Genomic DNA, 22,117 nt, shown 5'->3' on the forward strand with positions numbered 1-22,117 from the left:
ACCAACAGTGCTTATTTTCTCTCCTTCCTTTTCTTTCCCATGAATTGTGAAGAAATGCACTCATTTCTGGTAGTTGTTTTGGTTTCTGCACGGAAATCTGCAGGTGTAAGGATATTCTTCCTGCTTCTCACCCTACTGTCAGTGAGGCTGTCAACTTTGGGAGCATCTGTGTAGAAGTAGAGAGAATTCCTTCTCTGTAATTAAAAACCTGTCAGGCTATAGGAAGGCTGTGACTCTCTAATGTGCCCAATGTTCTGCTACCATATGTTTTGCAAGATGACTGTTATTAACAGGAAAACTTTAAAAAACCAGAGAGACCAGTGTTTAAATCTGTTGTTTCTTACGATAGATTCAAAGTTCTAAAGATGTGTCTATTTGCAGTTTGATATTGCTGTTTCAAAATGCAGATTGTTGTTCTGCCTTTTTCCATTAGTTCGGAGTCCTTCGGTGCCTCCGGTTTTCTTCCTTTTTCACATCCCTGTATGAGTTGTGAAATTTGCCAGGGGAGGCTCCTCTCTGGCACTGACTGCAGATGTGGCACTGTAGAATCCTTCTTCCTTGTGCTGGCACTGTGGAAAGACAGGTATCTCTGAATACATCCGAATGTCTGGCACTTAACAAAAAGTTCCTATTGGATCCTATGGGGAATCAACCCCACTCCTTCTCTGTAGGAAAATGAATCCTCCTTTTAAGGGAAGAGGTACCATCTCACTCCTTTGAACCTAAGTCACTTTTATGCAAGAGCTTTTCTAGCACAAGAGAAAGGATTTCTATTATTGAGCCTATCCCAAACTATTCCTTCATGGAAGTGGTATTTGATTTTGTGAGTGGCAGTTGCAGAACACAACACGTGGCTTTGTGACACACTTCTGAAAGGGCATGGCATTGCCCTGCACATCCTGCTGTAACTTGGTCACTGTCAGATTTCAGTAGGGGAAAGATACCAGAAAACTCTTAAAAGAATTTTGAACTGTCATATGCTTTCTCCCTTCAGCCCATAAATTCTTACTCTCAATTCTTCAGCGTACAGCAAAAACTATTTTCTCTCTTAGGCAGGTATAAAGATGGACTATAAGTCTTGAAAATGTAAAAGGCAATTAATTAGGACTGGCAGAAATTATTTTAATTTCTCAGCTTTTGTTGAGTTGGACTCATATGGATGCTGAAAGGAACGAGGTTGCACTCACACAGAGTGTGAGTTCGGGATTTCTCTACCGAAATCAATTTCTCTCCATTTTCAGCATTTCCATTTTATTCATATTCTCTCTTAAACAGCACCTGGTGTTGTCTTTTAGTTAACCAGAATTGCCAGGATCGTCCTAAACCAGTGTTTTGATCCCACACATTCACAGTCGCATCATGTGGTGCCTGTGTTTAGCCAAGAGAAAAAACACAGGCTATCATACAGACAATTGAGTGGTTTTCTACTTTGTTTTGACAGAGAGAATGTTGTGTTTCTCATTTAGCTAAGGTGGGCCCTTCCTTTTGATTCCAATTAATTAAATGCAGGTGCAGACTGACTCAGCTTGTTCCCACAGACTGGTGAGTTCTGGTTTTGACCACTTGCACTGAAAGAGCACAAGGATTTCAAAAACAATAGCTAGGTGTTTGACACTTTTCATTTCAGCTCTGCTTTGCAAATACCATCAGGGGTTGATCCACATTGGAGCACGTATGTTATGGAGGCTGTAGAAGAGATGCTGACAGGCTGGAGTGTGTCCAGTGGAAGATTGTGAAGGTGTTTGAAGGCTGGAGCACATAAGTCAGAATCATTGTAGAAGTGGAAGTTAGGCCCTTCCCAGGGGTGCACCATAGCAGGACAGAGGCAGCAGACACAAGTTGCAACAGGAAAAATTCTTACTGGGTAGAAGAAAAAACTATCGACAGCAGGAGCAGTTCAGCAATGGAGCAGGTTCTGTGTTGGTTCTGGTTGTCCCAGTTTGGTTGCAGATTTGAGTGGAAGTGATGCTGGGCAATCAGAACCATGTTTGGAATTATCCCTGCTCTGAGCAGGGAATGGACTAGAGACTTCTAGAGGCCCCTTCCCACTTGGAGTATTTCATGATTGCATCACTTCATGCAATGCATTGTAAGCATTGCACCTTACACAAGCTACATTTATGATATTTTAGCCTATGCTTCTCCTCTGGCAAAGGAGAATAATATCTTAAAACAATAGTGTAATCATTCCTACTGAATTCACTTGTATAAATATTTATAAACACTCAGTTTCCACTATGCAATATTGTATTTTCAAGATCTCTGGTTAGAAACACAGCATTAAGAGCTCCCCCATCCCTCCTTAACATGGCACACCTGCCTTGATGGTGAAACCTGTCCCTTGAGTGCCCATCTGCATTTGACCTGTCCTCTTGAAGTGCTAATCCTGTTTATAACCTCATTAAGTCTATTTGTTTGCTGGTTAGCTCTTGGTTTGATTATTCCCTTTAAGCACTGACAAAACATGCTGAAAACAAGGTGCACACAAGACAAAATTTGAATAAAGAGAATTGTCAAGGAAATGCTAGAGAAAGTCCAGAATGCAGCACTGAAGATGTAGAGATGTCTGTTCACAGCCTTACATGGAAATCATTGGGAGATTTGCATGAGTAATGTGGGAAAACTGGAAAATATATAAGTGCCTGTGATAAGGTGTAACGGCGGGGTCCTTGTATAACAAAGAATAAGTACGCTCCTCATGCGGTGGTGTGGACAAAGAGGCTTTATTTCAAACTTCCCGCTCCTTATATCCCTATGTATCATGTGACTTTCTTAACCAACCAGTTTACTAACTCTGGGGCATGCTCTCTTGGCTCTGGACCTGGGCACATCCTCTGTGCCTTTAGACATGCTTCCTACATATCCCCTCTTTTAATTATATTAAGAAGTCACCAAAGCAGTATGAACAAGGATGCAAACAATAATGCAAACAACAATTTTAACACTTACAACATTATAAAACTACCGAGCTTCGCAGTGATCCCGCACATTGCTTTGCTCAGTTTCTTAACTCTAATGTAAACCTTTTTAAAACTTTCTTATATTCCTATAGGGTAGTGCAACTTGGAGGGGTAACTTTATTAACTTGGGCTTATGTTAACTGTGTATAAACTATAACTTTTTTAATCTGAGGATTTTTATAACTGGGGAATTCAACTTTATTTAAGAAACAGGGTAATCTTAGCAAACTACAATTTCTTAAAAGCAACCTGTGGCTGAGGTAATGTTATTTGTGAGGTGTTTGTTTTTATTATTTGACTAGTCAAACAAGTAATTTCATTCATTCACACATCTCATTCATCGGTGGCCACCGCACATTGAAAACACACACGAACACACACACACACACGCACATTTCAGAGACTACTTTTCACCACCTTGGTCATTTTCTAATGTAAACTTGAATCATAACATAACTCTTTTCAAACTTCTGCATTGCTCTGGTTCCTGCTGTTGTGGTCACATATGTGAATAGGGTTTTACACACCTGGAAGAAACCTGTTCGAGTCACAAAATCTAGGGATCTCATCCATTGTCCTGAATTCAAATCTTACCATGATTAATAGCTTGGGAGAAACAAATGCCTGAGGTGTGTGCTGCTTTTCAGATCTGCTTCTTTCAGCACTGTCACAACTCAAAAATTAATAACATACATAGCTTTTTACAGATGTTCTTGCAGGTTACACTGGTTCTCCCCCCTTTTGTTTAAACTTAGCATGTGTTTCAAAATGTGATTTTACTTTTGCTGTTTTATGGTTTAGTGTGAAATGCTTGTGACATGGGAATTTTCCTATCTGATAGGAGTTAGCTGGTTATTATTAATGTTAATCCATTTCAGTGTATCAATGTTGCTAAGCAACTAACTCATGTGTTTTACACCTTTGTGTTTTGTCTAGTGGATGTAGTAGCAGTTATGTTTTGTGCATGTATATCTATTTGCATGTACATTTTCAATATGTCCAATTCAAGATGTATATATCTATTTGTCAGATCTCACTTGCTATTAACCAGCTAGGGTTAATACTTTCTGAGACGGCCTGAGTGTGATTTCCTGACAGTGTGAGCATACCTTGATGATGTAGTTTTTATTAATTGTTATTTTGAATGGTCTCTTAGAGAACCCGTATTCTGGTGTAATGAATGAGACAATTGCTTGCCTTAAAACTCTGGGTATAGTGTTAAACATTGCTGCTTTAGCAGCTTCTTAGTTTCTGTCAGTTATTGTCTGTGGCGTGTCAGGATGTGATTTGTGTACATATATAGAAATCATACCTTCTGTAACTCACAGGAACCAAACAGAACGCATTTCAAACAACAGGTAAGGATTAACAATATCTCAAGGAAATTAACTTTCAAGACAGGTTATCAACCTTATAGCAAAATACACACAATCATAACATCAGAGTATTTTTCAGCAATTTCCCAAGGCAATATGAATGGCAATCAGTTCCAAAACTATATAGAAGTTTGGTTCATGGCTGTAGTTTTTACTGATCAGTGGCAGGATTTATTCAAGTCATTGCAGCATTTAGTGTTTTTCTAGATGCATGTGTGAAGGCCCTGGGGCCTTTCACTGGTTCAGTTTTGCATCTGGTGTAGTTTTTAAAGGTAAATTGCTGATTTCTGCCACAATCTGTGCCTAAGGAGATGAATTAAAATATTACCACTAAAACTTGCCAGGGCATCTTAAGATCCAGCGTCCTCAGCGGTCATCCTATTCAAACTGTCTGTCAAAGCTGGAATGTTGGTAAAGGTAGGATCTCTTCCGTCCAGTTCTCTCAGTCGTGCTCTGCTCTAAATGACAAGCTTGCAAATCTCATTAGCAACTTACACAGATTTAGGTGGTGGGGTATGACAGAAAGAGCTGTTTTAGAACCAACAGTGAGCTTCTCTCAGTTTGATCCCACTGAAACAAACTGCAATGCTTCATACCTGCTGGAAACAAAAACTAGGCAGATTTGCCTTTCAGAATCTCTGTTGTTCTGTTTACTTTTTATCACCTTGGTATAATTCTCTAACACTTGGTTTGCCTCTGCAGCTAGCGATTTGTCAGACCTTAAGTTGGAGTTCTCCCTTAGCAACACAAAGAGAGGGTATAGGTCCCCTATGGTTATGGTTAAAACAGGTTTTAAGCAATTGGTAGCTCTCTGAGGCTTCTGCAACTCGTGTAAATATAAATGTTCTTTACCTTGATCTGTGTCAGCTGTGTGGAACCTTTTTGCTGTGTTGTCCTGTCCATGGCAAGTCCAGAGTTGTGGTTGTTGGATTCTTCCTGAAACAACCTGAAGATCTGCACCTTGGGCACTTTTGGTTAAAGTAGCAGGAACAAATAGCAGTTTATTTCTTGTGGACATGGTTAATAATGTGTCCTCTGCATAATGATGTATTATGGCTGTTTGATACTTTATCAAGGTATTCTGCATCCCCTGAGGAAGGGCAGCCCAGCGGTGACTTTGCATAGACTGTGCACTGATTAAAACCATGATGGAAAAGAAGGGTTTCTGGGCACCTTCAGGGTGAAGGAGGATGGTAAAGGAATGGTTTTTTGAATCAGTTACCGCTAGTGGCCAATTTGCTAGAAGCCTTATAGGTAGGGGCAGTCCGATCTGCAAGGCTTCCGCATGTTTTTTGACTGCGTGTTCTGCTGTCAACCTTGGCAGTGTTTTCCACCTGTCACCTTTCTTTGGGTACAGGGTACACGGGTATTTTGGGGGCTGGTTATTGGTATATTGTGGCTTGCTTTAATTTGTTTCCTTTCTTGCACATGGAAAGCAGTACCACAAAGGATTACAGCAAGCAGGGCTCCTACAAGCAATATAATGCTTGCAGCACATCTTTTGCGTTGCTTATGGCACCCTTGGTACAACTCAGTCATTTCTCTGTTGCTAGGGTGTTTATGGAATGTTGCTATTAGGGGCTTCCAAGGACAACTTTCCTGAAAGTGACCTATTTCTCCACAACTAATACAATTAGCTGTGTGTCTGACTTCCTTCTGTACTCTTATCTGGGCATCTAAAGCTGCAGCTAAAGAGGCAGGTAGCTACTTCTCAGAGCTAGCTCCTTGATAGGGTTTTATCAGCTCAATAAAGTCACAGTTCTCCCCTGCAGGAGGGCTCTGCAAAGCTCTTTCACTGCTTGCATTCTCTCTTCCAAAAGCCAAATACTCGTACAGCATCTCTCTGGCTTCATTGTATTCAGTTTGCTTGTTTAAAGCAGACTGCAACTGGTCCAAGCATCTTAAATTTAACTCAGTATAACTTTGCAACCCTTTAATGGGGGACAGATAATCATCTTGATCTGCAGTGAGAATGCTTTCCATAGCTTTTAGGGCTTGCCTGGCTATCTCTCTATGGTACCTTGATTGTGAATCTAAATTATAATTTGTTTCCCCGTTTAACTGGTGTGCCGTGATGCCTGCCTGTGGGTATTTAATATGAACAGAGCAATTTTTCTGAAAATCAGTTAACCAAACTGTATATTGGGTGTCACTGAGAACTAATTTTACCAATTCTTCCCAGTCATATGTGGTGAAAAGATAGGTGTAACTCAATGCCTCCAAATATTTGAAAATTTTGGTTAAAGACAGACCAGAACCTCTTATCAATTGCCTCAGGTTCTCTGTGGCCCTATACAGGGCTTGACTCTGAGGGGGCTGGCTTTGGCTAATATCGTCTGGGCATGCCTGATTAACATTCAGGCTTTCCATTCGAATTGCCTTGTCTATACATTGTTCCCACATGTTAGCTGATTGCTCTTTATCTGCCCCTTTGTTCCCTCCTGTTGGAACCTTGTTTTGTTCTTTCTCCCCCTCCCCCCATCCCTCCCAGTTCTCCCTCCTTGTAGTCCCGGGGTAACCGGTTCCCTGTGGGGGGATGGTGGGTGGTACAGGGGGCGAGTAGGGGGCGGGGTTGCCTCCCTCCTCGTGTCTGTGGGTGGGGCGGGGCTGCGCCTGGGCCGGAAGAGAAAGTTCGGGGCTTGGGCCGTGTGGTGGGGAACATGGCTGCGGCCACACGGGGCCACGTGGTCGCTGGTCATCCGCAGCGAAATGGGGTAGGCACACTGAATTACCCCCCCCATCGCTGTAACAGGATTGCCTGCTGTGGGCCCATGGGCCAGGAGCTTGCATGACAATGTCTGTCGCTTCCCAGCGACTGTGTTCTCCCGGCTCCCGTCCCTGCCGGTATGTTCCCTGAGTTTGTATTACTGTTGTGTTGTGCTGCTATCAGCAGTGGGGGGGGGGGGGGGGGGCTATATTGTTCCTCCCTGTGTGCCTTGTGCAGGCAGAGTTTATCACCGAGTAAACTGCTTTATGTTGCAAAAGTTAGCAAAACGCTTGAGTCTATGTTTCACTTCAATGTATCATGAGGTTTCTATGGAAACAAGTGTCTGTGTTTACCTTATCTAGGAGTGGCTGGGAGCACACGTGTTCTGAGTCCTTTGTCCGGCAGTCTCGGTTATCTGGCAGTCTTTTCTCTGCGTTTTTTTTCTCGGCGTCTCTGCGGGGGTCCGGTCTGTTTCGTCTGTGGCGCGGGGGGGCGCGGCGCTGCTCCAATGGGGTGGGGGTCGGCGGCGGCTCGGCGTGGGGCAGGATCGGCGGGCACGGGCGGCTGGCGTCGGCGTGGGCGTCCGCGGCGTGGGCACTGGCTTCTGCGATGAATGTTGGCGGGCGGGGGGATGGCTGGATCCTCGGGGCAGGCTGCAGCGGCGGTGGCTCTGCGCGGGGCGTCCTCAGGGCGGGCAGCTTGGCGGGCGGCTCCGAGGTCTCAGCAGATCGCGGGGCAGCTCGGGGGGCTCCGGCGCTGCGGTGGCGCAGGGAGGGGGCAGCCAGCGCACGTGCGTGGCTCGGCCGTTTCCCCGGTACTTTCAGACTACGGCTTTAGTATTTGCTAGGCAACAGGCACTAGGTGCCGGTCCCGTAGCCGGTGGCAGTCGCCAGCAGCGGGGGAGAGGCGGCGGCGGAGCGGCACAGAGCTCTGCGCTTTCCGCTAAGCAGAAAGGCAATGCGGGGGTCGTGCGGTGGGTTTGGGATGGTACGGGCAGTAGCGGCAGAGCACGTGGTCCGGCTGTAGCTCTCGGCAGTGGCAAGCCGCTTTTACCATGGGACCGATGCACGGGGGACCAACAGGCTTTTCCCTGACGATCCTAATGTGCTCTGCGGCTCGGGTCTCCGAGCTGCAGGCACACTATCGCCCAGGGAGCAGTCTAGTCGTGCGGAATGCCTTTCAGCTGGACTCACCGCTTCAGTTTTGCATTGGACCCTCTCCGCTCTCTCCAGTTGCCTGCTCTGACCTCTTGGCTTCTTCTTCAACTTCTTTCTTCTCTTCTTCTCTTGTGCACTATTTCTAATATTTTTGAGCTCGCTAAACTAACTTTCCGTTTCTCAGACGCCACTGAGACCACGGATTATTGATGTCAAAGTTTTTTGTGGTAAAAGCTCCCGCCTCCGCAAAATTGAGACGATAACGGAACTACCAGCTGATTTCCTGATCCAGGATAGATATCTGGCTTAATATAAGCTAAAATGTCCCTGTTCGGGCGCCATATGTAACGGCGGGGTCCTTGTATAACAAAGAATAAGTACGCTCCTCATGCGGTGGTGTGGACAAAGAGGCTTTATTTCAAACTTCCCGCTCCTTATATCCCTATGTACCATGTGACTTTCTTAACCAACCAGTTTACTAACTCTGGGGCATGCTCTCTTGGCTCTGGACCTGGGCACATCCTTTGTGCCTTTAGACATGCTTCCTACAATAAGGGACTCAGATTTTTCATCTCATGACAAATGATCAAATTCCACTTACATCAGTGGAACTGCAGTGATTTATTCTAGCTGAGGATCTGGCCTTGTGGTTTGAGGATGATTTGTGTTTCATCAGAAAATCTGAGACCTTTCAAATAAATATTCAACATACTTAATATGTTGCTAGAGGAGGATCAGTTGCAGGAGTACCAAAGGGTTTCATATGATATCAGACTCTACAGCTTGTAGCAATGCTGTACTGTGGTTTAAGTCTGACCTAATGAATAAAACAGCCCATAGTGTTTTGTCCTATGCTCATTCCTGTGTTAAGCAGGTGTTACTACAGAGCTTTTAAAAAGCAGATGTCCTGTCTAGTTTTCAAGACATCAAATGCTTGTATCAAGTCCCTTGGCCAATTGTTTCAGTGGTTAATTACTCCTCACTATAAAGAGAAAATAATGCTTAATGTGACCTAAATTTGTGTAGCCTTATCCCCTGGTGATTGAATATTTTTTATGTCTCTGTGTGCTGTGTCCTGATAACTGAAATGTTCTCCCTGGGCATTTGGTTAGAGACCAGCAAGATTTGCTTAAGGTTTTAGGTTTCAGTTGTGGCTTTCTAACTAAAGTTTGTGTTTGCCAACACAGTAGGCTTTAAAGTGGACTATGCACCCCATATTTGACTGGCTAGTTTCCACCTGAACCCTTACTCCTGTTGGTTTCAGACACCTGTGGTCCTGCAGAAATGTCTAATAGACGACAACCATCTTTAAAGAAGGATATCAGGATCTATTCCGAATAGTGTTACCATAACAAGTTTTGGGATTTCTTTTGCCTGTTACTGGTGATTTAGTTACAAATGACAATGCATAAAATCAGTTCATGAGAATATGTATAGACACTGTGCAGTAGTAATGAATTCATATCATTAGTGCAATGAAAATAGCAATTATTTTAATGAATATGGAAAGAAACTCATTTATTTAATGCAGACTTCTGATGTCAGACTTGGGAACTTTGTAGAAATAAATAATTGATGTGAGTTATCTGCCCAATACACTTTTCCATTTTCCACTCTTCTGGCTTCTTTGGTAAATTTATGACATTAAATGATTGCAACAGCTTTAGTCTGTCAAAGCTGAATCTTACAGGTGTTCTGCATTGCCAGCACCCTGCAAACCTTGTCCAAGGGTATTAGTGCATCTCTCCTACTACGCTTACGTTGTATTGTCTGCTAATGCAACTAATAGACTTTGAAGGATGTTCCCTGTCTGTGATACCACCTTTGGAGTTTGTGCTCGTCTACTCCTATTCAGATATTCTTATATACTGACTTGTACCTCTGGCTCCATTGAGAGAAGGCTTGAGCTGTCTTTCATATGGCTTCCAAAGTACCATTTTAAAAGTGCTTTTTTTCTCCGCTTCCATGATTTTAAAATGGCTAGATAGATTAAAATTTTGGCAAACACAAATATATTACCTTCAAAATTCATGCCTTAGGAAACATAGCTTAGCACTGGACATGGAGGGGTCAGACAAATTTTAGATCATACACAATTGCTCACCTCATTCCCCAGCATGTTCCCTGCACAGACCCAGAGTTCAGGAGCATAGCAAAATTGCTAGAGGCAGAGACAGGGAGGGAAATGAATGTCCCCTCTTATGCTGCATGTTGCCTAAGATACTGATTTACCATGAGCATAAGCCAGTGTTGCAACAGCTAAATGGAAGAAGGGGGTTCTTTTCCTCTCTAGAGTTCACTGGACCTTACGTGAGCCTGTTCTTGCTTGTAGAAGACTAGCTGATAAATACCACAATGTATTTTTACGTGACACTGCACTTTTCCTGTCGTGGGTATGAGGCAGGAGAATGCTGATCTGCTGTGTACAGCAGTAATTCCCTCCAGTGACTGTTAGGAGTAATTAAAGCAGCTTCTCCACAATGAAAAACACATGGTAATACCTAATTAAGAGAACTTTTGAAACAGAAAGAATAAAGTGCTTGATGCTATTCAAGTCCCTCTGACAAAGGTATTACCCTGGGTAACAGACTTTGCTGGCTTCAACTTGCACAGGAAAGTCTTAGTTTTAATTCTCCTGAAGTGTACAGCAGTGTTTGCCATGTGGGAAGCATCTTCATACTTTCAGTTCGTTTGGGGTCAGTGGAACATCTTGCAGTTGAAGAAGTGCTTTGTGTGGGTGTGGGCTGTCCACATCCCCTTTCTCCGTGTGTCCATCTTTCCAGGAGCCAGCACTACTGCTCACTGTCTGTGCTGGCCTCTGTTCCAGCAAAGCCAGCAGCAACCTGGCTTCCTGCAATGCTCACCTTGCTCTAACTCTTAAAAAAATGTAGCACACTGCCTAAAACTTCATGTGCTAATTGCTGACACAACCTGAATTATGAAGTGATAAACAGAGAACATTTACTGTTGCAGGGGGAATTATTTACTGTAGAGAAGTATGTGAATACTGAATTCTCTGAGTGATTTCTGGGTGGATTTCACATTTAATGTATGGTAACTACCTTGATAAAAGTCCTGAGAGAATAATTCCATCTTGTAGCTTTTTCATGATTGCTATTGTATGGGTTAACGATCTTACACTTTTCATTTAGATATGCTAAATAGGGCTTTTCTTCCATTAATAATGAGAAAATTCTCGGGTTTTTTTGGTATGCTTTTCAGAATTAAAATTAGTATTAACATTATTTGGCTATCTGGTTGGGATGGGAATTTCAATGGTGGGAGCAAGAAAGTTAATTTCATTTTTAGATTAATATAACTGAGTAGAGAAGAGCCACACAAAGGAGAATTTGTGGGATGACTCCTCTCTAACATGGGTGGTCTACAGTGATAAAATTCTTCTCTTTTTGCAGAAGAAAAGTTTTGGAAACCCCAACAAGCTCCTCCCTGCCTTAAGATCCTTATTCTGTAAAACTCTAAAATTTGAGCTGCCAATGCAAACATGTTTTTGTAGACTCTTTAGAGACACCGGGTGAAGGGTGATGGCATGGCTCAGCCGTGCTCTGCTGCAGTTTCTTCTGCACCACAGCAGAAGAAATACAGCAGTTTGCAGTGCTGGGTGGCAGCAGCTCCATTCCTGGGGCAGTTTGTTCTGCTGTTTATGTCCTCTTTGTGTCTCTGTCCCCAGTGCTCTTAACAATGCTCGGCTTCCTGTGACATTCCTGGCAACTGATTTTTACTAAACAATTAGCAAATATGGCAAGCTATAGATTTTGGGTTTCTGCTGTAAAACAACTGACTCCACCCCTCTGCTCTTTGTTACCTGGATTCTCCTTTCAGCCCCAATAGAGAAGGTGAATTCTCTGTTAATTTTGAACCTTATCTACTTCAAAACTGCTGCACAAGCCTGATGGCCTTTTTGGTCCAACACAAACCCTGCAACAGGCCCAAATGAGCTTACAGATATAACACAGGTGAATTATTTCTAAAGGCCAACTTTAGCTTAAAAGGCTGATATCACTCGAAGAGTCCTTTATAGTCCATGGAGACAAACTTAGACTTGGGAGCCCAGGAGGGAATGGGTTGTTGGGTTAATAGTTACGATGTTAGTCCAGTGCAACAACCTCTCTTGTCCTTCTAACCCTCCTCTGACAGGCCATCCATCACAGAAGTAGAAAACAGAATTTTATAGAAGACTGTTACTGGTTCCTCTCTCAGTTTTTCCATTTCAGATTAAACTCCTCAAATTCTTGTAGTGCTTTCCAAAGAAATTTTGTTTTCTGGACCTCTGATCCTATTCAGTGCTCCAATTAAACTCTTCCCTGATGGCATCTGATTGTCTGGAAATGCAGAACCCAAATGTGGTGCTTCTCCAAGGCCTTCTCCCTACTGAAGAGAGCAGAAGGGTTGTTTCATGAACCTCACAGGGAAAACAAGCCCTCAGGCCTGTTAAAGCACATTTGGTAGTTGTGGCTAGAGCTCTCATTTGTTAAATAATTTTCAGTTCCAAATCTGTTCATCCTTATGTGTTGCTCTCCCTTAATTGACATGATCTGCAGATTTAATAAGTATGGTCTCTGTTTTATCATCCAGATCATTAGTGGAAGTATTCAATAGTCCTAGACACAGGGCAGCTCCCAGTGGAACATGTGGGTCCATTCTGCTATTTCAATGCTGAAACATTGATGACTTTCCCAAGTGCTGTTTTCCAACCACTTTTGCATTCTTCCCACAATGTGAAATCTCCACACTTCTTTCATTCATCTGTGAGACTGCTATAAAAAACAATAGGTAAAGTCAGCGTATGTGGCGTCTGCTGTTGTTCTACCTGCAAAACCTATCACCTCTCAGGAAGAAATTATTTTTGATTTGACACAATTTGTTCTTGAGAAATCCGTGGTGAATGCCACTCAAGTCCTGCTTTCTCCTAGGTGCATACATGCAATGTGTTCAGCTATTTGTTCCAATTTGTTTTTTTTTCTTTTCCTAGGTTTTCATGTTGCTTCTCTTTAATTTTTCTTTTCAGAGCAGGAGCCAAAACCGAGAGCTGTGAATGTGCAGAAGTGGACACTGATAACACCCATCCCACCTGTGAGTACAGTTTCAGGTAGGGGAGGGATGGTTTTGTGTGAAGACCTGAGGCAGAAGCTTGCTCCTTGAGTCTGCCACGTTTCCAAGGTGACAAATTTCAGTGACCCAAGGCTCTTTGCAGAAGCTTTGCAGACAGGCCATCCCAGCACAAGTCTTTGTGTTGGTTTGGGTTTTTTTGGTTTTGTTTTTCACTCACACTGTAATGCAATGCCTACTGTTGGCTCAAGAGCTCAGAACTGACCTTGATTTTTAAGTGTGATTTAGTTTCAGGTATAAACTTTACAGGCAATTACAAAATGAAAGCTATCTGTTACAGAAAATGGTGGTGTTTTCTCTTTCCTCAATTCCCTCTCCTGTAAATGAGGTCAGGAATATTATGAAATTAATATCATTAATGGTTGTAAAGTGTTTTGAGATCCCTGAATGGGGGGGCTTATGTAAGTGAGAAAGTCTTACTAGGATAATTATACTTTATGCCAACTGTACTGGCATGATATGGATCACTTAATGAGTTATTTGGCTTTTTCTTTCTCTCCATCTCTCTGTCTCAGCTTCCCTAAGCCACATAAACAGACTGATTATTCATTGGCAACTTTCATTTCTAGCAAGTAGATTTTTCACTGAAGTTCAAACTCAGCAGCAGCAGTTAGAAAATACAAGTTGGTTTCGGATCAATTGGAATTTGCAATGCCACAGTAAGGAGGAGTGTCTCAATGCTCATTGAACTAGAGAAGCACACACTGAACCTGCCTTTGGAATTACAAGCACTCTCTCCATTCCCTTGCAGTGTGCTCACTGCCAGAGCTGTACTGGGCTGGTAACAGATGCTGGTGATGAAAAAGGTGAAGGTGAATTGATGGCTTAGGCTGGTGACTAACATGGTAGAGCTAATGGTCTCTGCGGGGGAAAAGCAGTAGTTTGTAGTTTGATATCTCACTGCTGTGATTTACTCTCTTGTTTTGCCAACATTTCACTTGTGCTGGTTTCAATGTGTGGTATTCTGGAACCCACCCAGAGACGGGATGAGAAAACCAGCTCTTGCTGTTTTATTGGGACCTAAAGGACTGTTGATAATCAGGTAGCTTCCTTACCATAAAACTTTTTCTCTCAGCTGCAGTAACCACTCATATTAATCCCTGTGACTGGGAAGTAGCTACTTAAAACTTTGTGAAAGTGGATTCAGAAAATTATTAAGATTTAGAAAATTATGCTCTCCTTGTAGGCATTATATTATAATGCTTAAATCAGTAGGGGTTTATTTCTTGTTCAGTCCTGAAAATTGTATCTACCATGTTGACCCATTGTAATGTGGACCCATTTGGAAATGGCAAGTGTGTTGATTGCTGTGGAACATATATGCCTTTTCTTTCCTTTTTTACCTCTTCAGTGTTCCTTAGAAGTGGTCCCAGAGATTGTTTTCCTAATGCATGGAAACACCATGCATTTATAATGTAATCCATTGCCATAATAAGTGACACAATACTTTATTATTATTACTGCTATACAATCTTTAGCTGAAACTTATACCTAGAGAACTGTCCCTTTCTGCTAAATATTTTTCAAATATACAAGGACTGAAATCTCCACCCTGTAAAACAAATAATGTATCATAAAAGATTTTATCCAGCTTTTCAAGTTCACCTTCATTACTGCTCTTGACAAATAATGAATATATCAGAAAATGGAAGGCAACTGGTATAGTTTTCTGACTCAGTGGGGACCTGCCAAGACCTAATAGCCCCAAAATAGGAAATGAGAAGTTCTAAAATGTAACATCTTTCTGATTTTCCCCTTTTTATTTATTAATGTTAAAGAAAAAGGAAATTCTCAGCTAGTTCATTCCTGTGGTTTGCAAACAAAATTTGTTTGTTGTTTTGCTTTCCTTTCAAAAAGGCATCTCTTTATTTAAATGTTGACCTACCAATTTAAAAGGAGAATAGGTTTAGAAAAAGGATCAATAATCTGAAAATGAGATGAAGAATTTTGTGTTGGACTGAATGGAGCATTTATGCAAAGTGACATTTCGAGGTATTTATCTTTTTGTTGTCTCAAAGATATTTTGATTTGGTCTGGAGTTAATTGTTTTGTTTTCGGCATTACAAACTGCTGCACAGTTCCAGAAAGACACAAACAGGGGAGACTCATATAATTGTTTATTAGCAATGGACAGTGAAGCTAAGGGAATTAATTCTTGCACTTGGAATTTTTTCTGCTGTTTTCCCATGCTTTATGAATTTTGGCTAGTTCTTGCTTCTTGCTTCCTTGCATTAATCCTCCTTCTTTAAGCACCTATTTAAATGTGAATCTCGCAACATTTTTTTTTGTTGTTGTTTTCTCTGTGTTTGTTTAGAGTTTTTTTATTGTTTCACCTATACACTGTTGAAACTCACCAAGGAGGGGGAAATGTGGGTTGGGACTCCACAAGCTTGGACATGGCATTCCTGAAGGTGTAACTAACAGGAGAGATGGGCTTTTAAAGTAAGAAAAATTATGATTAATAGGTGTATTGCCAGGACACTTCAGTGCCAAAATTCAGTTTAGGGCAGTATTATGCCAACCACTAGTGCAAGAAATAATTCCTGCTGTGGACACCTTGTAGTTTAGGTAGACACACTGGGATAAATAGGTAAAAACAGCAGATTCGACAGGACTCAGGTGGAGCTACAGTTCCAGGAGATGAAGGTGCTTGCTGGGAAGCAGGAGTCTATCAGCAGTGTGACACTGACTGCAGGGACTCCAGTGTGTGCCTGTGCTATCAGGAGGGATGGACACCGGGAAGGAGCTGCAGGAGATCCCCGCTGCCCTTATGGGTTGCAGGCAGAAAGAGCCAGAAGGCAGCGTGCCATTTCATACAGTCAGCCTGCTGTTATCCTGATCTAGCATGACAAATTGCTGTTCCCAGAGTGGCAGCAGAGTAATCAGACTGTGACAAATGGTTTACTTAGAGCAATTTGTTTTCATTTCACTGAAAATTTCCGCAGTCTTAACAGAAGGTTTCCCTCTGCCTCCTCACTCTCACTCCAACTGCCTCCTTCCTCCTTTAATGGCATTTGCATGGTGTTGAGAGAGGGACTGGGACCTGACCTGTGGCTGAGAGGGCAGTGTGGCAGCCGGGAGGTCACGTTTCCAGGGACCCCTGGCTTTTTGCAGCTGGAAGCTGTTGCTGAAGGCAATGTGCTGGTTACTGTGAAGTTCCCCCTCCATCAGCCATAGCCTGTACACATGCTTTTGCTTGCATTTCTCTCATAGGAGCTGAGCTATCTCACACCTTTTGCAAGTTGCTTCCTGGTAGATGAAGGGTATGTGGGAGCACGGGCTTCCCTGAGGGTTTGGAAAGGGTGTCTGTCTGTCTGGCACCTTTCACAATTGCTAAACCCAGCTGTGTCTGCCTGAAGTACTGCCAGCCACAACTGCCCTGTGGGTGACAGAACAGCTGTGCAGCTCCATCCCTCTTCACAGCACAGCTGAATCTGTCTGCAAAAAGCACACTTGCAAAATCCAAAGAGAACTGAGAGAAGGGGAAAACCTGCTAAAAATGAACAACGCCAAAAACTGTCTAGGAATTTGAGTGTTCAAGTTCCTGTCATGCCAGTGCCTCCAGCTGGCCCTGGGATGGGGACCTCACTGCCTTTCCCGGTTTGAGTCTCAGCCCAATTGCTGAACATGGGCTTTTCAGTGCTGTAATGCCACTGCAAGGTTAAAACTTGGATGGTTTTACCTGCTTGGTTTTCATAGCAGAGAGATGAAAAGTGGGTAAACTCTTCATTGCCTGTTTAGCAGAATTTCCCCCTGGCCTAAGGTGGGGAAGGAACCACCATGAGACTGACCTAGCAGCAGGCTCAGCTCGTGCTCATCTTCTGCTTACTTCAGTTGCTCTCATTTATAATAATTGCCTGCTGTTTCCAAGTCCAATTCTTGCTGTTTCAGCAGGCAGTGCTTTCCGTGGGCTGCAGGAAAGGGAGACCAACACTTTGTGTAAAATAAAAGGGGTAGTGTTATGTTGGGGCTGGAGCCAGGAGCTCTCTGCTGTGGGGAAGGGGACAGAAGGGCAGGGAAGAGTTAGGCTGGTGGCAGAGCACCCTGCTGTACTTGTCCATCTGAAATGTGTTATTGAGATGAATATTGAGAGTGACCCACTCAACACTGTCCAAAGTCACATACCAGGATGCGCTTGGTGACAGACCTGGCCAGCAGGCCATGCCATCCAGCTCTTTCTCCATTCTCGCTTCTTTCCTTTCCTGGTGTTTTCCAAAAGTACATAGCTGCCAGGGCAGAGTATCTAGGGCTGTGCAAGGGTGGCACATGCTGCTGCACTCCTTTCAGTTCACCCCAAAGCCAGGAAAAGTTATTTGAGGCCTTGTGGGGTGCAAGCCTGGACACATGGTGAGCCTGGAGTGTTAGAGTATGCAGTGATGGAGTCAAGGCTTTTCTCGATCCTGGTGTCTGTGGCTGCTACTGTTTTATATGTAAGCAAGTTGAACTCAGTACAGGCTAATGGGATGAAATACTCAGGCCACTTTCATATGGGAGGTTGGACATGAGAGCCCATAAGACTCTTCTTTGATTCTGAGGTCTGCCCTCAAGGAGTTGATTTGCCAAGTGGCTGCATTAGGTGCTGGTGCTGCATCTTGCATCCTTTTGCTACAGCACAAGTAGTCAACAGTGTAATGCAATTTACTACTGCATCCCCCCTCTAGCCACCAGAGACATCCATCACAGTCTGGGGAGCAGCCAGCCCAGCCCTTCTCCTGCACCTTGTCACAGTGGCAGTCTTGTTTGAAAATAGTGCTGTGCCACTTAGAGAGCCTGGCAGTGTAATGGCTCCCTTTAAATGAAATTCCCACTCTGTTGGCAGCTTGACTCTGCAGAAGCCCTTGGAAATAGCACAGCGGTGTGAAAGTAAGTGGTGCCCAATGGACTGTGTCCCTGGCCTTGGGTGGAATGAGCTTGCTGGCACATGGTTTTACAACGAAATGACTTAAGACCATTATCACAACATGATTTTCGTGTTAGCAAACATAATAAAACAATGGAAAATTACTTGCACTAATCAGGCATCCATAAATAGACTCAAATAGTATATTTCACTCTCAATTGGAGTGAATAATTAATCAGCTTATTAAATCTGACTATTTCATACAATGTGCCAGTAGTTTTCCAGTGCGTGTTTTTACTGTCCGTATATCTCCATTAGATTGATGGATTTGGGGGGTTCAGAATGGTAGTTTTCAAGGAAATACCATGTGTAAAATATATAAAGCTGGATTTACAGTGTTGGGGCACCACTCTCAGATCACTAGCACCAAAATGGGGTGGTGTTACATATTTAAATAATAGCTGCTCTCCATCTCACAGATGATTTCTTAACAGCCAGGGAGAAAGAAAAAAAACCAAACTCAGAGGATATCACAGCACTCAGTGTTTCAGTCCTGCTTTGTTGGGGCGGTAAAACCTACCTAGAGCTGAATACCCTGCAGACGCCCTCTTTCCATCTCCCCACCCCTCCATCCATGCCTCCTCTCACTGTACCTGCTCTGATCTGCACTGGCATGCTGTCTGCACCCACATGGGGATTTTTTTAAAGGTTTGGTGTTTGCTTTCCTTCCTTGATGTCAATCACTGATTCTCTTTGGCAAGGGACATTTCCCTTGATAGCACAGTAAAGTCTATATTTGGGTGCAGAATCCTACCTGGCTGCAAAACTTCCAAAGATATTCAATTATGAAGAAATTACGATTGTGCATAAAATCAATGTTAGACTGCTGTGGAGGTCTTAAGCAAAGTCTTCTGGAAAGTGGAATATTACTGAAGGCCAAAACTGAGAGCCTGTGCTCTGGTTTGCTTTGCATGGTCACCTTGTCCTGTGCCACACAGAGCTGAAGTCACTGTGTCCCCACACCTTTGAATCTTGGTGCAGGATCCCAGGGTGCTGTTTCAGTGCCCTATGGCAGGCAGTCCAGAGCTGGCATTGCACCCTGGCCAGGCTGGTGCCAGGAAATGGGCAACTGCAGGGCTAGCAATGGGAGATGGATTCGCCACACCTCCAATGTGAGCAGATCGCATTTGTGGAAATCAGAGGGCAGTCAGTCTAAATGTGTGATGAGGAAGCTGAATTGCTCTTTGCTCTGCAGACAGGATAGGTGTGCATAAATCCAAATACAGATGCTCTCTGGATTTATTTGGCTGCTTCTTTCACTCTAAGGGAATGTACCAACAACTTGTCATGAACTGGGGAGCGCAGGTTTCAGTGTGTGCTGTGATAGTTCCAGTTCTGTTCCCCTTTAGAGAGCTGCACAAGTGAAACTCCTGCTGACTTCTTTAGGAGGAAAGGGAGGAAGCTGGCATCAGACAATTTGCAGGGTCGCTTAGCAGTAATTTAAAAGAATTAAAATTAAAAGCCCCAAGGGGCTGAAGCAGCCAGCCAGGAAGCATTTGTGTGTAAAGCTGGGTGTGTGTAAAGCAGGGATAGTAACTGTTGCCTTTTCCCTTCAAATTTCTGAGATGTCCCTATGATCCTCAAAGGCCATCAGTTTAGTTTCTGACTAAGGAAGAAGAACTGAGAGCAGAATAACAGATTTTCAGTAACAGATCAATTCTTCAGGCAGACAGATATGCGAGTATAGATAAGTAAAAAAAATTACTACATCTATCAGTATATAAAAGTAAACACATGAAATATTTACCTTCAGCAAGTTAATAAAATTAGTGTTAGTGTTGTTACTCTGTACTGGAAATATTTTCTGAGTCTATCTCAGAATGGTGGCAGGTTAGAACCCATTTTACTAGACTTAATCCATCCACCCATCCATCCATCCATCCAACCAACAGAGGAAAAAACACATTTTTTTTCTCTATTAAATGCATTTCTCTATAAAAAGCATTTTTTTTCTCTTTTAAATTGCTACCAAACTGATCCCAGCCTGGACTGGCACAGAGCATCGAAACCTGGAGAGCGCCTATAAAGACACAATGGTTTTTTGAAAGGAGCAGGGGGACACAATTATAATTTTTACTCATTGACAGTGTTGCTTGTTATTTACAAAACTAAAGCAGTTTCTCTAGCATTTCCTCATGTCACTGTTCAGGTCAGCCTGGGCTCAATGCAGTGTGGGTAAGGGACATGGCCAAACATGGGAAGAACGACCAAAGCTTTGGATTTGGCAGAGCTTCCTACTACTTGCCTTTCTTGAGTACTGCCTCTGACTTCAGCTTTTGTCCAAGCTGTATAATTAGCACCACTGGCAGCATTATTCTCCTCAGATACACTCAGCCAAATAACACTGTTGTGCAGCTCTGGGCTGGCAAGCTGCATGCAGGGCGTGTTGTTTGGAGGCTGGAACTGTGTCATGCCTCTTGCCAGTCCTCTCCCAAGAAGAACTAGCCTAATTCTTGGATCAGTTTTTCTGGGAAGGCACAGGAATGCTGATCCACCACAGTTTCTCTTCTAGCTTCTTCAGGTCTGTTTGCAGTAATGAAGCTGGTGATGATGACAGCTCTAGCACCCTGTCCTGTAGTGCTGGCTAGTGCTAGGACTGGGGTTCACAAACCCCAACATCTTGTTTGCATCATTAAATTAATCTTGAGGATGGTCCCTGGCTATTGTTGTTTATGCAACACTGCAATTTGTCTTTCCTACTTGAAGTGTCAAATGTTTGGCAAAGCTGCTAAATGTTCATCAGTTAGTGATGAATTAGTTAGTGATTAGAAATTGATGTTCAGGGTAATATCCGAAGCAAATAGGTAGGGTCAAATATTTTACCCATCTCCATCCTTCTGTTGACTTAACTGGGGTTAAGAAAATTTACCAGATACATACCTCAAAAGAGTACTTATTTCTGGATGCATTAGCAGCAAGATTAGATCCTATCAGTTATTTAGCTGTGAGCACGCAGTATGTTTAGTGCCCATTCCCTGTATGTGCAGGCAGACGTCCCTCTTGCTCACTCCTTCAGCACTCAGCCTGCCCTCAGATTTGGACCCTGCAGGCAATCCAGCATTAGTTTGTGTGCTTTTCTCTTTCAAGACATGATTGCATGTGCCTTCTCTTCCTGCTCCAAACAAGAGATCAGGAGCTTCTTAATCAAGTGTTTAGTTGTTATAAATTTGAAAACTGCTGTTGGTAATGCCACAACACTTTCTGACGTGGTTTTATGTGACACCATTTGCAAAGGGAAGACAGTGATGTGATACTAGCTTTTACTTTTCTACATCATCCCACCCAAGGAAGATATTCCTTTTGAAACTCAAGGAAAATGTGAATTACTACAGCTGTAGAGCACAAAACCTAAGCCATTTAAGAAGACCAAAATAACTCAGGACTGAGGAGGAGGAGGAAGGTGCAATCCATCTTTCTTCCACCAGACTGTCTGTCTTCTACAACCGTAGAAAGGTGGACCAGGGGAATGGGGGTGTGGAAAAATGTATCTCATCCCAGTTACACCCCAGTTGTCTCTGACTTGCAGCAGTGCGCCAACGTGTTTGTTCAAGGGGGAAAAAGCAAACCTACATTTTCAGAGTTTTTTCCCAATGTTTGCCTGCAGCAGGGCTCTGATGTAGTAATGCCTGGAAAAGGAGATTGCTGTTTATTTTCATTCATGACCTAAGGCTTAAACAGTCAGAAGACTTGTACGTTTGTCCAGCATATAATGTACACCCTGGTACCTCCAGTGACCAGTTGATGCCACACTGGCTTTAATACAGCATTGCCATCTTTTAACATTTCTCTAAGGTTCATGGTCACATGAAACAGTGATGGGGGATCACAGGAAAGCTTGATTTCCAAGAACTGAAACAACGTATTATTGGAGAGCTCTAGAGGTAAACTTG

The 22,117-nt window shown here is 43.1% G+C and overlaps 1 protein-coding gene across 4 annotated transcripts in view; it reads left to right on the forward strand.

Annotated features, from left to right (window-relative positions):
• The window catches only part of CPS1 (carbamoyl-phosphate synthase 1), a 337,480-nt gene that overhangs the window by 306,458 nt on the left and 8,905 nt on the right, over nt 1–22,117 (forward strand). For 2 of the 4 annotated variants that reach the window (XR_004358089.1, XR_004358088.1), the window contains one exon: nt 13,191–13,291. The exons of 1 other annotated variant lie outside the window; for it this stretch is intronic. The gene's annotated coding sequence lies outside the window, so the exon portion shown is untranslated. The remainder of the gene's footprint in view (nt 1–13,190; nt 13,292–22,117) is intronic. One more of the 4 variants, XR_004358090.1, reaches the window with a different exon arrangement.

Source organism: Chiroxiphia lanceolata, chromosome 7 (assembly GCF_009829145.1).
Source record: "Chiroxiphia lanceolata isolate bChiLan1 chromosome 7, bChiLan1.pri, whole genome shotgun sequence".
NCBI classification, from domain to species: Eukaryota; Metazoa; Chordata; class Aves; order Passeriformes; family Pipridae; genus Chiroxiphia; species Chiroxiphia lanceolata.